We start from the raw sequence: 12,690 nt of genomic DNA on the forward strand, positions 1-12,690 counted from the left end.
AGGAATCCAGGATGACTCCTAGGCTGTGAGTCTGAGGCACCAGAAGACTGGTATTGCAGTCTAAAGTAAGAGGGAGGGTAGTAGGAGAGAGGGTTTAAAGGGCAAGATTATGAGTTCTGTTTTGGATATTTGGAGTTTTAAGATGTCTGCTGCATATAAAGTTTGAGATGTATGAAAGGCAGTTACAGACAGGAGATAGGAGGTCAGCAGAGAGATTTGAGAATCACCAGCACTGAGATGGTAATTAAATCCATGGGAACTAAGGAGATCACCAAGTGAGATGGTACAGAGGAAGAAAAAAGTCCAAAACAGGTCCCTGGGGGACAAAATAGTTAGGGGGCTGATCTGGAGTAGGATCCAGCAAAAGAGACAGACAGGGAGAAAACCAGGAAGAGAATCAAGTATCAAAGGGGAAGAGAGTGATCAACAGTGTCAAAGGCTGCAGAAAGATCAAGGAGGAAGAGGTTTGAGAAAAGGCCATGGGCCTTGGCAAATAAGAGATCACTGGTAACTTTGGAGAGAGAAGTTCTGGTGGAATGATAAGGTCAGAAGCCAGACTAGAAGAGGTTACAGAGAGTAAAAGGAGATAAAGTAGAGGTATCTATTAGAGACAGCATGCAGTTAGGATTAGAGTCGGTTTTTTTCAGGACAGAGAAGGCATGGGTACCAACAGAGGGAGAGAGACATAGAAAAGAAGTAAAAGAGTGAGGATCATAGAGGAGGCAATGAGGGGGCAGTGGGGGGGGGGGGGGGGAAAGAAAGGACCGGACAGGATGGAACAGGACTGCTTGCCTTGGAAAGGAGTAAAACCATTTCATTGTGTGAGACATGGGTGAAGGAGGAGAAAGTACCATTAGATTTTTTTAAAAGTGGAATTAATCTCAAAATTGTTTGTTAGACTGGTACATAAATACAGTATTAGTTTTTTTTCTTTCTGACAATTATATGCCTTTGTAGTAGTGACTTTAAGAAGGAGACAGATACACAACTAAGAAATGGGAAAGAAGAAGGCATCTGAATTATATTAGCTTGCGTTTAGAGAGAGGAGGGACAAACAGTCACCTACTTTAGTATGGCCCGAGAGCTAAGAATAGTTTTTACATTTTAAAATAAAGTTTTATGTACAAAACCAGGCAGTGGGGCATATTTGGCTTTGGTCCTCACAACCTGCCTGTTAAAGGTAGCTACAGCTATTGTATACATTTTAAAAGTGAAGAAACTGAGACCCAGAGAATTCCAATGACTTGACCTGGTCACAGAAGTAGTTGGACTGAAATACAGGTGACTCTTGACTCCATAACTATGTGTGTGTAACTGATGGAGATGGAAAGAAAGGGCAGGCCCTGCTCAGCTCCTCAAGCAGAGACAAAGCTGTGAGAGAGTGTTTGTTGGATGCTATCTGTTCTCTCCACCTGGCTGCTTCGGCAGTTAAGAAGGACGACAGAAAGAGGACGAGGCAGCCACTTGTCACAAAAACTCAGAAACAGTGTCCACTCCACCAATTCTCAGACTACTAAGAACCTGAAAAGTGGAAGGAACCCGAAAAACCAAATTTAGTTTCATTTTATAGAACCTTCGAGAAGCTAAGGAGCTTGTCCAAGACCACACTATTCACCAGTGGTAGAACCAGAACTGGAGCTTGATTTCCTAACATCCAGGCCAATCTTTCCACTTTAATATAACACACTGATTCCTTTTTACATCTCTCCCCCCACCCCATTCCCAGATGTACATATTCAGCTTTAGTTTCTTTGCTGAGCTCCAATCACATACCACCAATGACCTCTATACACCTCAAAGGAGCTATCTGGTAGCTATTTCAAACTCAACATGTCTAAAGCAGAACTTACTTCTTTCCTCCAAACCCTCTCCTGTTCCTTACTTTTCTATTAGCATGGAGAGTACCATGACATTATCTTCCCATCACCCAGGCTCTTACCCTCAGTGTCATCTACTCACTCTCACTCACTCTACATATTCAGCTCATTTCCAAATCTCATCACTTCGACCTTTACAACATCTCAATTGATAAGCATTTATTAAAAGCCTACTATGTGCCAGGCTGTGAGGTCAACAGAAAGGCCTCAAGGAGCATACAATCTAATGGGAGAGACAACAAGCAAACAAATACATACAAACTGTATACAGGCCAAACAGGAACAATTAACAAAGGAAAGGCACTAGAATTAAGAGGGTTTGACTGGGAAAGGCTTCCAGCAGAAGATGAAATTTCAGTTGGGACACAAAAGAAGTTAGAGATCTTGGGAGGAAGAGATGATGAGGGATTATAATCCAGGCCTGAGGACAGCTGGAGAAAATGCCTGGAGCTGTGAAATGGAGGGTCTTGTTCACAGAACAGCAAGGAGGTCAGTATCATCGGGTCAGAGTACCTGGGGGGAAGGAGGTGGCTCTCTGTGGTATATTCCCTCTTCTCCTAACTCACCCACCTGTCACCCTAATTCTGGCTCTCATCACCCCTCCCCTGGACTACTTCAAAGGCCTTCTCCAATTAGTCTCCTGCTTCATTCATCTCTCTTACCCTCTATTCTGCTACAAAAGTAATTTTCCTAAAATTTCCAAAATCTGACACCCCATGTCCCTATCAACGCCTTCCATTTCTCCCTTTGTTCCTCCCTCTTTTCCCCCTAACCTCTCTCCCACACATTCAATAAATTTAAGTGGCTACTACTTCCTGGCTCAAACCTACAGCTCTCTAGCATTTCAAACTTTTTACAACCTGGTCCCTTCCTACCAGTCTCCTTACACTGTCGACATACCATATGTGTACCTACTTATTTATATATGTTGTTTCCCTCATTAGAATGTGAGCTGCTTGAGGGCAGGGACTTTTAAAAACATTCTTAACTGTTAGGTACAGCCCTCTTATTCTTAATACATGTTAGCTGAGACACTAAGAAAACAAAGACTGTGACCTGGTAAAATTTAAAATCTAATTGGAAGAGGCAAGTCTCATAAATTTAATGTTACTTTGTATTTTTTAGTGCCAAATATATTCTTTATTATTAAAAATGTATTATTCAAATGAACAGACACCTAAATAAACCCAATTCAGGAGGTCTTTCTCTAAGAGAAAAAAGGACACCCCCCCAAAATCCCAGAAATAACTATTTGCCATAATTTTAATATAGTACAACTTAGAATTTAGGAATTGATAAGTAACACTGTGCTGCTGAGCTGAGCTATAAGGTCACTTCTACGATTCCTTCACACGCTCATTCTAGGATTCAATTACTAGAGTTAGAGATACATTAAGCAGATTTGCTCTTCTAGATTATAGGGTACTCACTGATTTTCACATGGGGTGCAACAATAGATGTTTCTTAAAATTTTATTTTCCATATATTTAAATTTTTCGAAGTTATAAACTACCCATATTGGCCTCTATCATCAAAAATTCAGTTTCCTCTGGGCTTGCAGATAATGTTATAAACCATCAGAGATCAAACAAAACAAAATGCAGTTTGCTACCTGTTCTTCCCAGCCTTGCATCCAGAAAGTCACACCAACAGCTGCAGAGGCACAAAGCCAATACCTGCTCCTCTGTGAATCCTAAGGAAGCAAAGAAAGAAGACAGTGAAGGGATGGGAGAAAGGAAGGAAAGGTAGAGTAATCTCAAGACCCAGAGAATAGGGAGAGGGCCCTAAACTGGATCCTTCTTTGTTGCAAGCAAATATTCTGAATGCCCTGATACTGTGCCTTCAGAAGTTTGAGGACCACAGATCCCAGAGGCAGGAATGTTCATTTACTTAAGGGGATAGAGGAACCCTGAAAGGTCATCTCTGGTTTACCCCCAGATTTCAAAATGCTCTACAGCTGAGCATTCTTTTTTTTTTTTAAATTTTTTTAAAATATCTTTATTTATTTTTAGTTTACCACACACGGTTCTACATAGTTTTGAGTTCCAGATTTTCTCCCCTCCCTCCCCAAGACAGCATGGAATCTCATATAACTGTCATGTATAACTTCGCATTGAATTAATTTATGCACTAGTCAAGTCGTGGAGAAGAATTTTGACCAATGGAATGAATCATGAGAAAGAAGAAACAGAACCAAAAAAAAAACAAACCAACCCAAAAAAACAAAAGAGAAGCAAAAAAAGGCGATCATGTAGTGCGCCTCGATCTGTATTCAAACTTCACAGTTCTTTCTCTGGATGAAGATAGCATTCTCCATCGTGAGTCCCCTGGAGTTGTCCTTGCCCCTTAGGTTGCTGAGAAGAGCGCAGTATGTCAGGGTTGGTCCTCACGGAATCCATATATCTGTGGCTGTGCACAATGTTCTCCTGGCTCTGCTCTGCTCACTCATAAGCATTCTTTTTAAAAATCTGTCTGAGAAGACGACAATTCTTCCACTTTAAAAGAAAAAAGAATTTCTCTTCTTTTTACATCAGTTTCATTTCCCAATATATCCCCTACCTATCCTCTCCCTCATAACAAAAGAACATTTTACAAAAAGGCTGGACAAACCACATGCAGTCTCCTGCACCTCTGCAAAGAAGGAAGATGCAATGTCATCTCTTCTTTGGGGCCAAGCTTGGTCATTGCAATTTCACAGCATTTGAGGTTAATTGTTTTTGGTCCTTTTTCTTGTTCTTCCCATTTACACTGTTGTAATTGTGTACATTATTTTTTTGGTTCTGCTTACTTCATCCTCCCTAATTTCATATATACATAAATTCTTCCCATGTTTCTCTGCATTCTTTGCAGTCACTGTTGTACAGTGCAGTAACATTGCTGTTATAGGATACTAGACTGACACGCCACAGACTGTTTAGCCATTTCCCAGCTAATGGGCACCTATTTCTTTACAATTCTTTGCTACTTCAAAAAGTGCTACTATATTGTGATATATATGGGACCTTTCTACTCTGACCTCATTGGCATATAGGCCTACCCTGAGTCAAACAATCTGGACATATCAGTCACTTTCTTGGCATGATTCCAAATTACCTCCCAGAAGGACAGCTGACAGCTCCACCAAGAGCAATGCTACAGTGACTACTTCCATCTTTGTCAACTGAGAGCAACAAATATTGGGAGTCTATTCCCTGCGAAACAGGTGCTAAATACTTAGTGCCTTGTCTCTCAAACCAATGCTTTACTGCACCCTACTTTTCGAGCAAAATACAGTTCACGCCTTGGGTGGAACCTTCTAGAGAGCAAGAAGGCAGCTAAAACTGATGCCAGGAAAGCTGGAAGAACGCAGGCTGAGGAACAATGCTGTCTCTGTCGTTCCATGACACCATCTGCCCTAATAGAATGTGCTGCCTTAGGGGGACAGTACATCTCCTGACACTGAAGGCCATAACACGGAGGCTGGATGATCACCTATCCTGTTGTTATAGAGGACTGTTAGAAGTTTATGCTTCAGGGAAGGGCTCCACTAGATGATGAGTGAGGTTCCTTTCAAATCTTGGGAGGTCTTCAGCCTCAAGGCCACAGGTTCCCCACCCCTGCTCTTGAGAATAAAAACAAGAGCACAACACCATCCTTCCCCTCAGAGAGTCTACCAGGGTGTGATTAAATTTTGTGCTATAAGATTTATTTTTATTTTTATTTTTTGCTTTTTGGCAGGGCAATTGGGGTTAAGTGACTTGCCCAAGGTCACACAGCTAGGACATGTGTCAAGTGTCTGAGGCCGGATTTGAACTCAGGTCCTCCTGACTCCAGGGCCGGTGCTCTACTGACTGTACCACCTAGCTGCCCCAAGATATTTTTTTTAAAGATAGTTCAGAAGAAGAAGACAAGATCTTATTTAGCAGAATTAACGGTGACATACTGAAACAATTTCTGGGCTAAGAATCAGACTATAAATAACTTACCTTTGTGGCCCACCAACCACTACACAGTTATAATGTGCCAAGACCAATAACAGTCTTAATCTTTATAGAGACAAAGTGATCTTGGGCATGTCATTTGCAAGAACAAACCCCAAATCTGAAATAGTTTTAGAAAGAAATTTATTAGATTGTTTAGTAGTACAGAGTGAGCTGGAAAGTAGGTTTACATCCAGGCTCCAGGAAGTTTACATGTTTGGGTTTTAGACAAATGTGCCTGCACATGAACCTCAGTTAAGCAATTTTTCCAAGAGGGAAACTTGAAAGCAAGGTAGATTGACATGGAGATTGAATAAAATTTGAATGAAGCCCAAACACATGGCAACTCAACACAAGCTTGGATGGTTCCAAAACAAGAATGCTCTGGATGGATCCAGGACCTGAGGGAACCCAAAAATACCCTGTAGTCATCTCCAACATTCCTAGAGAGTTACTGGGGTCAGGAGACATTCTGGGTGCTGACAGGCTTTAATCACACAGGTTTGCATTTAAACAGTATAATAATTTTTGTAAGCAGTATAATAAATCATTTCTCCTACAGGCACAGTTTCTCGTGGACCCCATCAGACCTCTTCTTGAATGTTACTGTGCTCACTTCTGGGCACCATGATTTTAAGGAGGGCAATGATAAGTTGAGAGACTGTCTAGAGTAGGATGGTGGAGACCACTGCACGTCATATGAGAAATTGAAGGAACTATCATATTTGGACATGAGAGCTACATCCATGTATCTGAAGAGCTGTCAGATTGAAGGATTAGATTAATTCTGTTTGGCCAGAGAGGGCAGAACCAGGAGCAATAGGAAGGACGTTGTGAAGAGGAAAATTTGGGCTTGAAGTGAAGAATAACTTCCAACAGTTAGAGCTATCCCAGAGTAGACTGGGGCAACCTTAAAATGCAATGGTATCCCTCTCCTCAGAGGTCTTCAATCAAAAAGCAAAAAGAAAGACTTCCTGTGGGGTATGTTACTTATAGTAGGGACCTCTCTTAAGATATGGAATCTGAACTGGTCCCTTCCAACCATCAAATTCTGTGCATCTTCCTATTTCATCAGAACAAATATATTTTCATCCTATAAACTAGTAGCTCTGGGAATTGTGGACCTTATTTAATACAAACAGTATGTCTTTGGGGGAACAGGAAGAAAAGAGGAAAGAGATACAGCCCAACCCTATAAATTCACGAACACTAAGTCAGAGTGAGCCACAGAACCCATCTATCCTACTCAAAGGAGAAATGAGGTAGTCACGGTAACTTTGAATACATAATTATGTACAAGTAAACAGCTAGATAATTAATTTAGCTAGAAAGTTTCTTCCTGAAGTTTAAGCATTCAATTCAGGCCTTAATCACTAATTTGTTGGGCAACTAGTAAATTTATATGTACATTTATAAATTATCTTAGACCAATGGTGTCAAACTCAAAATTCCTGTGGGTTGTATATTGACTTAGAAAACCACACATTAGTATTACCTACATTTTATTTTTATTTATTTTGTTAAATATTTCCCAATTACATTTTTCATGGTTTTCTCGCATCCTTCTCATTTCTCTTCCCAATTTTTCCTCTACTTCTCTAAATTGCTTTTCCAAATCCTCTTTGAGCTCTTCCATGGCCTGGGACCAGTTCATGTTTTTCTTGGAGGCTTTTGGTGTAGGCTCTTGCACTTTGTTGACTTCTTTAGGCCGCATGTTTTGGTCTTCTTTGTCACCAAAGAAAGAATCCAAAGTCTGAGACTGAATCTGGGTGTGTTTTTGCTGCCTGGCCATGTTCCCAACCAGCTAACTTGACCCTTGAGTTTTTCAGCAAGGTATGACTGCTTGTAGACTAAAGAGTTCTATGTTCCATGCTTTGGTGGGATGCGCCAGCTCTGCCACACCAGCACTCCTCCTTCCCCAAGAACCCCCAACCTGGACTGGGCTTAGATCTTCAGCAGGCTGTGCACTCCTGCTCTGATCTGCCACTTAATTCCTCCCACCAGGTGGGCCTGGGGCCAGAAGCAACAGCAGCTGTAGCTGCCCCACCTCCAACTCCTTCCACTCCCACAGCTTTTCCCACTAACCTTCTCTGCTGTCTTTGGTGTTTGTGGGTTGAGAAGTCTGGTAACTGTTGCAGCTCACTGATTCAGGGTGCTAGGGCCCGCTCCGCCCAGCTCCTGGTCTGGTTGGTCCGAGCAGCTCATGGTGGGCTCTGCTCTGCTCCCAGCTCCGTGTGGGACAGACCTCACCCAGAGACCATCCAGGCTGTCCTGGGCTGGAGCTCTGCTTCCCTCTGCTGATTTGTGGGTTCTGCAGTTCTAGAACTGGTTCAGAGCCATTTTTTATAGGTTTTTGGAGGGACTCGGCGGGGAGCTCACTGCTTTCCAGCCGCCATCTTGGCTCCGCCCCGGGAAGTCCTCCCAATTACATTTTAATCTCGTTTCAGTGGCACTACAGGTGTTATAGGTCCCTGCAACAGCAAGCAAAGTGGGACTTTTTGCTGCTTTTTCTTTTGGAGTTGAGTGTCTGTATTACAATAAGTACTTAATGTAAGGTTAATTTAATTAAGTGCTGACCTCCAAGCTTCTCAGCACTAGGGCAATGAAGTGCCTCTGATTGAATAGACTGGCAAAAGTATACATTGCATTGCTTGGAGAGGGGGAGGGGGGGGGGAGAGGGAGAGAGGGAGAGGGAGAGGGAGAGGGAGGGGGAGAGGGAGGGGGAGAGGGAGAGGGGGAGAGGGAGAGAGAGAGAGAGAGAGAGAGAGAGAGAGAGAGGTGTATGTGTGAGCAGTTAGGGGAACTTGCTTGTGGGAAGGCCTAACAGAATGCTTGCAATACCAGTACTCTGTCTGTTGGTGTATGTTAATTTCTCAGACAGAAGTCCTGTCTGTTAGTCTGTGTTAATTATGGTGCTGGTAATGAGTATAAATACTGTTGTAGCTCTGTTAAGCTTTGCTTTCCCAGAAGCAGAAACTTCAGACAGGAGCAGGAAGAACTTGAAGTGGAGCAGTCCCCATGAGCTGAGACAAGGAACAGGAGCAGAAACCTGCTCGTGTGTGAATCTAGGCATGAGCTAGGAGTGGTCAGCCCTGGGAGAAGGAACCATGGGGATTGGAAGCCAGTCTCGAATCAAGATATAAGAGGACTTTACTTGGACACTCTGTATTGACCGAGGAGATTGTAACTTACTGTAACCTAGAGGTGGATGGTGTTTGTATTTTCTGCTACCCCTTAAGGATGATATGTTGTGTTAGGGAAGACCCTGGCCTGGGACCCTCGGCTTGTGTAAACAAGTATTTTGGGGAATGCTACTGAATGATGTTTTGCTATGAATGTTTTGATTTAGTTCATTGAACAATGTTTAGTTCTGAATGGAGAATTCATTATACTATGCTATTAAGACCCTTAAAGTTATCCTCAGCAGAAGTCCTCAGGTGAGTTGCCGTGATTGACTTTACAGTCCCATGCCCAGGTGTTTCTGACATCTTGGTCTTAGACTAAATCAGTGACATATAAATAAACAGAAGCCACTTCTACCCCTCAACTCCCCTGCCTCAGCTCCCACTTCTCAATCTGGCTTCTAATCCCACTACTCTAGTAAAACTGGTTTTTTCCTAAGGTGAGCATGTCTTTTTTAAAAAAAAATTTAGTTTTCCCCCAATTACATTAAAACCAGTTTTTGAACTTTTTAAGTTTTGAGTTCCAAATTCTTTCTCCTTTCCTCCCCCCCTCCCTGAGATGGTAAGCAATCTGAGATAATTTATACATGTGCAATCATGTAAAACATTTCATATTAGACATTTTGTACAAGACTTGAAAAGAAAGAAAAGAGAAAAACTGGGCATGCATCAGGCTGTATTCAGACAGTATTGGTTCTTGCAATCATTTCTTAGTTGCTAACTCCTAAGGCCTTTTCTTCTATTCTCTTTCTTCTCAACTTCCCAGCTGTTTCTGACACTATTCATGAACTCCCTTTCCAAATACTTCCTCTTTCCTTAACATCCATGCAACTTCTTTCTTTTTTTGGTTTTTGGAGGGGGGAAGGCAAGGCAATTGGGGTTAAGTGACTTGCCCAAAGTCACACAGCTAGTAAGTGTGTCAAGTGTCTGAGGCCACATTTGAACTCAGGTCCTCCTGACTCCAGGGCAGGTGTTCTACTCACTGTGCCACCTAGCTTCGTCCCATGTGACTTTATCTTGTGGGACCATTCTTTCTCAGTCACCATTCATGCATGCCCTATCCCCAAGTGTAGGTGTCCCACACAGTTTCTGTCCTGTACCTTTTTCTTACTTCTTATAACCAGTAACACTCCATTACCATAATTTAACCAACCCCCAATTGACCTGTTACCTTCCAGTTCTTCCCTACAACAAAAAGTGCTGCTATCCATAGCTTTGTACGTTAGGGTCCTTTCCTTGTCTTTGATCTCTTTGGGGCATATACTATATACCTAGTATTGGTATCACTGAAGAACAGGAAGAATCTGGAAAAATCAAGAGGAGAATGCAAGACTCTTCCTTGAACAACTATAACTAGGGGAAGAATTCCTCACTAAATGAGATAGTGATAAAGATATAATATATGTATATACATGTAAATACACACACAATATATAATTGATAGAAATATGAGCAAGAACCATTTCCCAAAAACGAATAGAAAATTTTCCCCAAAGATCCATGCTACAAACAACCACATGAAATAAGCTCCAAAACACTAAGAAAAAAATACAACTTAAAACTGAGGTTTTACCTCATGCTCATCAAATTGGCAAAGCTTAAAATGCTAAGTTTTACGTGGGCTATGGGAACCCAGGCACATTAATAAATTGCTTGTAGAGCTATGAAATGGTCCTACTATTCTGGAAAATGAGTTAGAGTTATTAAAAAAAGGTCAACCAATTGTATATACCCTATGACTGCCTGGTTACCTGATACAACCACTAGGCACATACTCGGGGGGGGGGGGGGGGGGGGGGGGGCGGGCTAGGGAATCTCATATACAATAATACTTATAGCAGCACTTTTTGTGGTAGCCCAAAACTGGAAGGAAACAGTACTCACTGACTGCAGAATGGTCGAATAAGTTATGGTGCATGAATACAATGGAATATTGCCATATAATAAGAAATGAATATGAAGAATTCAGAGAACTTGGGAAGTCTGTGCCATGTATCAACTGCCACCAACATGATGAAGGAAAACAACCCAGAAAGACTTCAGATTTCTTAAGTCTAACAGTGATGACCAATCGTATAACTTCAAAGGACGTTAAGTGTGAACTATCTCTCCCATTCTTCACTGAAGCATAAATTTTCTTCCATCAGGAATCCTCTGATATCCTCTACAAGGCTATAATCATCAGAAGACTGTTTGAATTCTGTCAGGATACAAAACAATAGGGCTCAGGAATCGAATTAAGGAAATCTGCCTCTATAGGCTACAAAGCAAAGTGCCCAGCTTAAAGTCAATACCAGAAAGGTTAGCTCCATCAAAAAAAAAAAGTGCTTCACTGCCAAGGAATGAGCTCTTTTTCCTAGAACTGCATTTCATTAAGCTGAGCTGTGTTACTAAAGTGAAGCAAGTGTCTGCCCATCGAATACAACGATCATGTATCACTGCTCTCTAGACATTTAAGTGTCATGACCTGTGATTTTGTTGCTTTGTACCGATATCCTTCACTCATACGTTTATCCTCAAAAGCAATTACTTAAATTATTTTAAATTTGCAGGGTATAGCCGAGCTATGTTTCTATGTGGCTTTTTGAGACCTCATTTTTAATCCTGTAACTTCATTTTTATTCACTTTTCATTTTTCCTCACTAGGCATAGTCAAAGAGTTTGGGGTTGGCGTCCAAAGTCCTTAATTCTAAGTTGCCCCTAGGACCAAGGGAAGGAGGCCACTAAACCTTTCAGCAGTCTCAACTTCCTCACATGTAAAAATATGGATGGTAATAGACCACCTACCTATTAGATGGGGCGGTTGTAAAAAGAGCACTATGTAAATCTTTTTTGAATGAATGAAAAGGTATTTTATTGAACAATAACGATGTGCAAAGCACTGTACTGAGGATACAAACGGAAAAGCAAAACAAAACCTGCTCTTAAGAAGCTCACATTTGGACAGGAAGATAACACATTGGTGGTTTCAGCTGCAAGACAGCCATGCGGTCCCAGGAGTGCACTACGTAAATCTTAAAAAGTGTTACTGAAATTTGAGTTGTTTTCTTACAGGAAGCTGCAAAAGGGGTAGAGACCCCACCCCCACCCCCCAACAAATCAGAACTTTAAAGTGACTTTTTAAAACCGGGAAGGGCAATCACAAACTCCTTCCGATGCTTCCCTTTACGGAGGGAACTCTTCCCATCAGCTGCGCCTAGGACTCCACAGGGATAAACTCATCACCTGATATTCGACAGCTCGGTTGCCTCTCCCCTCTGATTGGGGGGCCGGAGGGTGGAGCAGTGACCTCCCCTTTAGGGAGGGCTCTGCCTCTACATTTTCCAGCAGCTGCTTGGCCAGGTTTCTTCTCCAGGAACATCATTCTCTCCCTGGTCAGGTCTTTTTTGAGCAGTCTTCCCTAGAGAGCTCTTTTTTGCATTTGTATCCCCCGAGTTTAGCCGCAGAGTTGTTCAGCTGCGGGTTTTTTTATGTTTGTTTTCTTTTGTCCAGTGCATTTTACAGATGAGGAAAATGAGGCAAACAAGCTTGCTCAGTCACAGACGAGCAGGCCAAAGCCAAAGAGGAGCCTGGGTTTTCAGCAAAGTCAGGGTACAGGTTTGTGGCCTCAATATTTAACAGAACCCTTTCTTTTATGCTCTCCTGATTTCCATCGGACATCACAAAAAGTGA

The 12,690-nt window shown here is 42.0% G+C and overlaps 1 protein-coding gene across 1 annotated transcript in view; it reads right to left on the reverse strand.

The window, feature by feature from the left end:
- ABHD18 (abhydrolase domain containing 18) overlaps positions 1 to 12,690 on the reverse strand; it is a 58,546-nt gene that overhangs the window by 44,821 nt on the left and 1,035 nt on the right. Inside the window, exon 2 of the mRNA XM_036763179.1 lies at positions 3,490 to 3,570. The gene's annotated coding sequence lies outside the window, so the exon portion shown is untranslated. The remainder of the gene's footprint in view (positions 1 to 3,489; positions 3,571 to 12,690) is intronic.

Source organism: Trichosurus vulpecula, chromosome 6 (assembly GCF_011100635.1).
Source record: "Trichosurus vulpecula isolate mTriVul1 chromosome 6, mTriVul1.pri, whole genome shotgun sequence".
Taxonomy (NCBI): Eukaryota; Metazoa; Chordata; class Mammalia; order Diprotodontia; family Phalangeridae; genus Trichosurus; species Trichosurus vulpecula.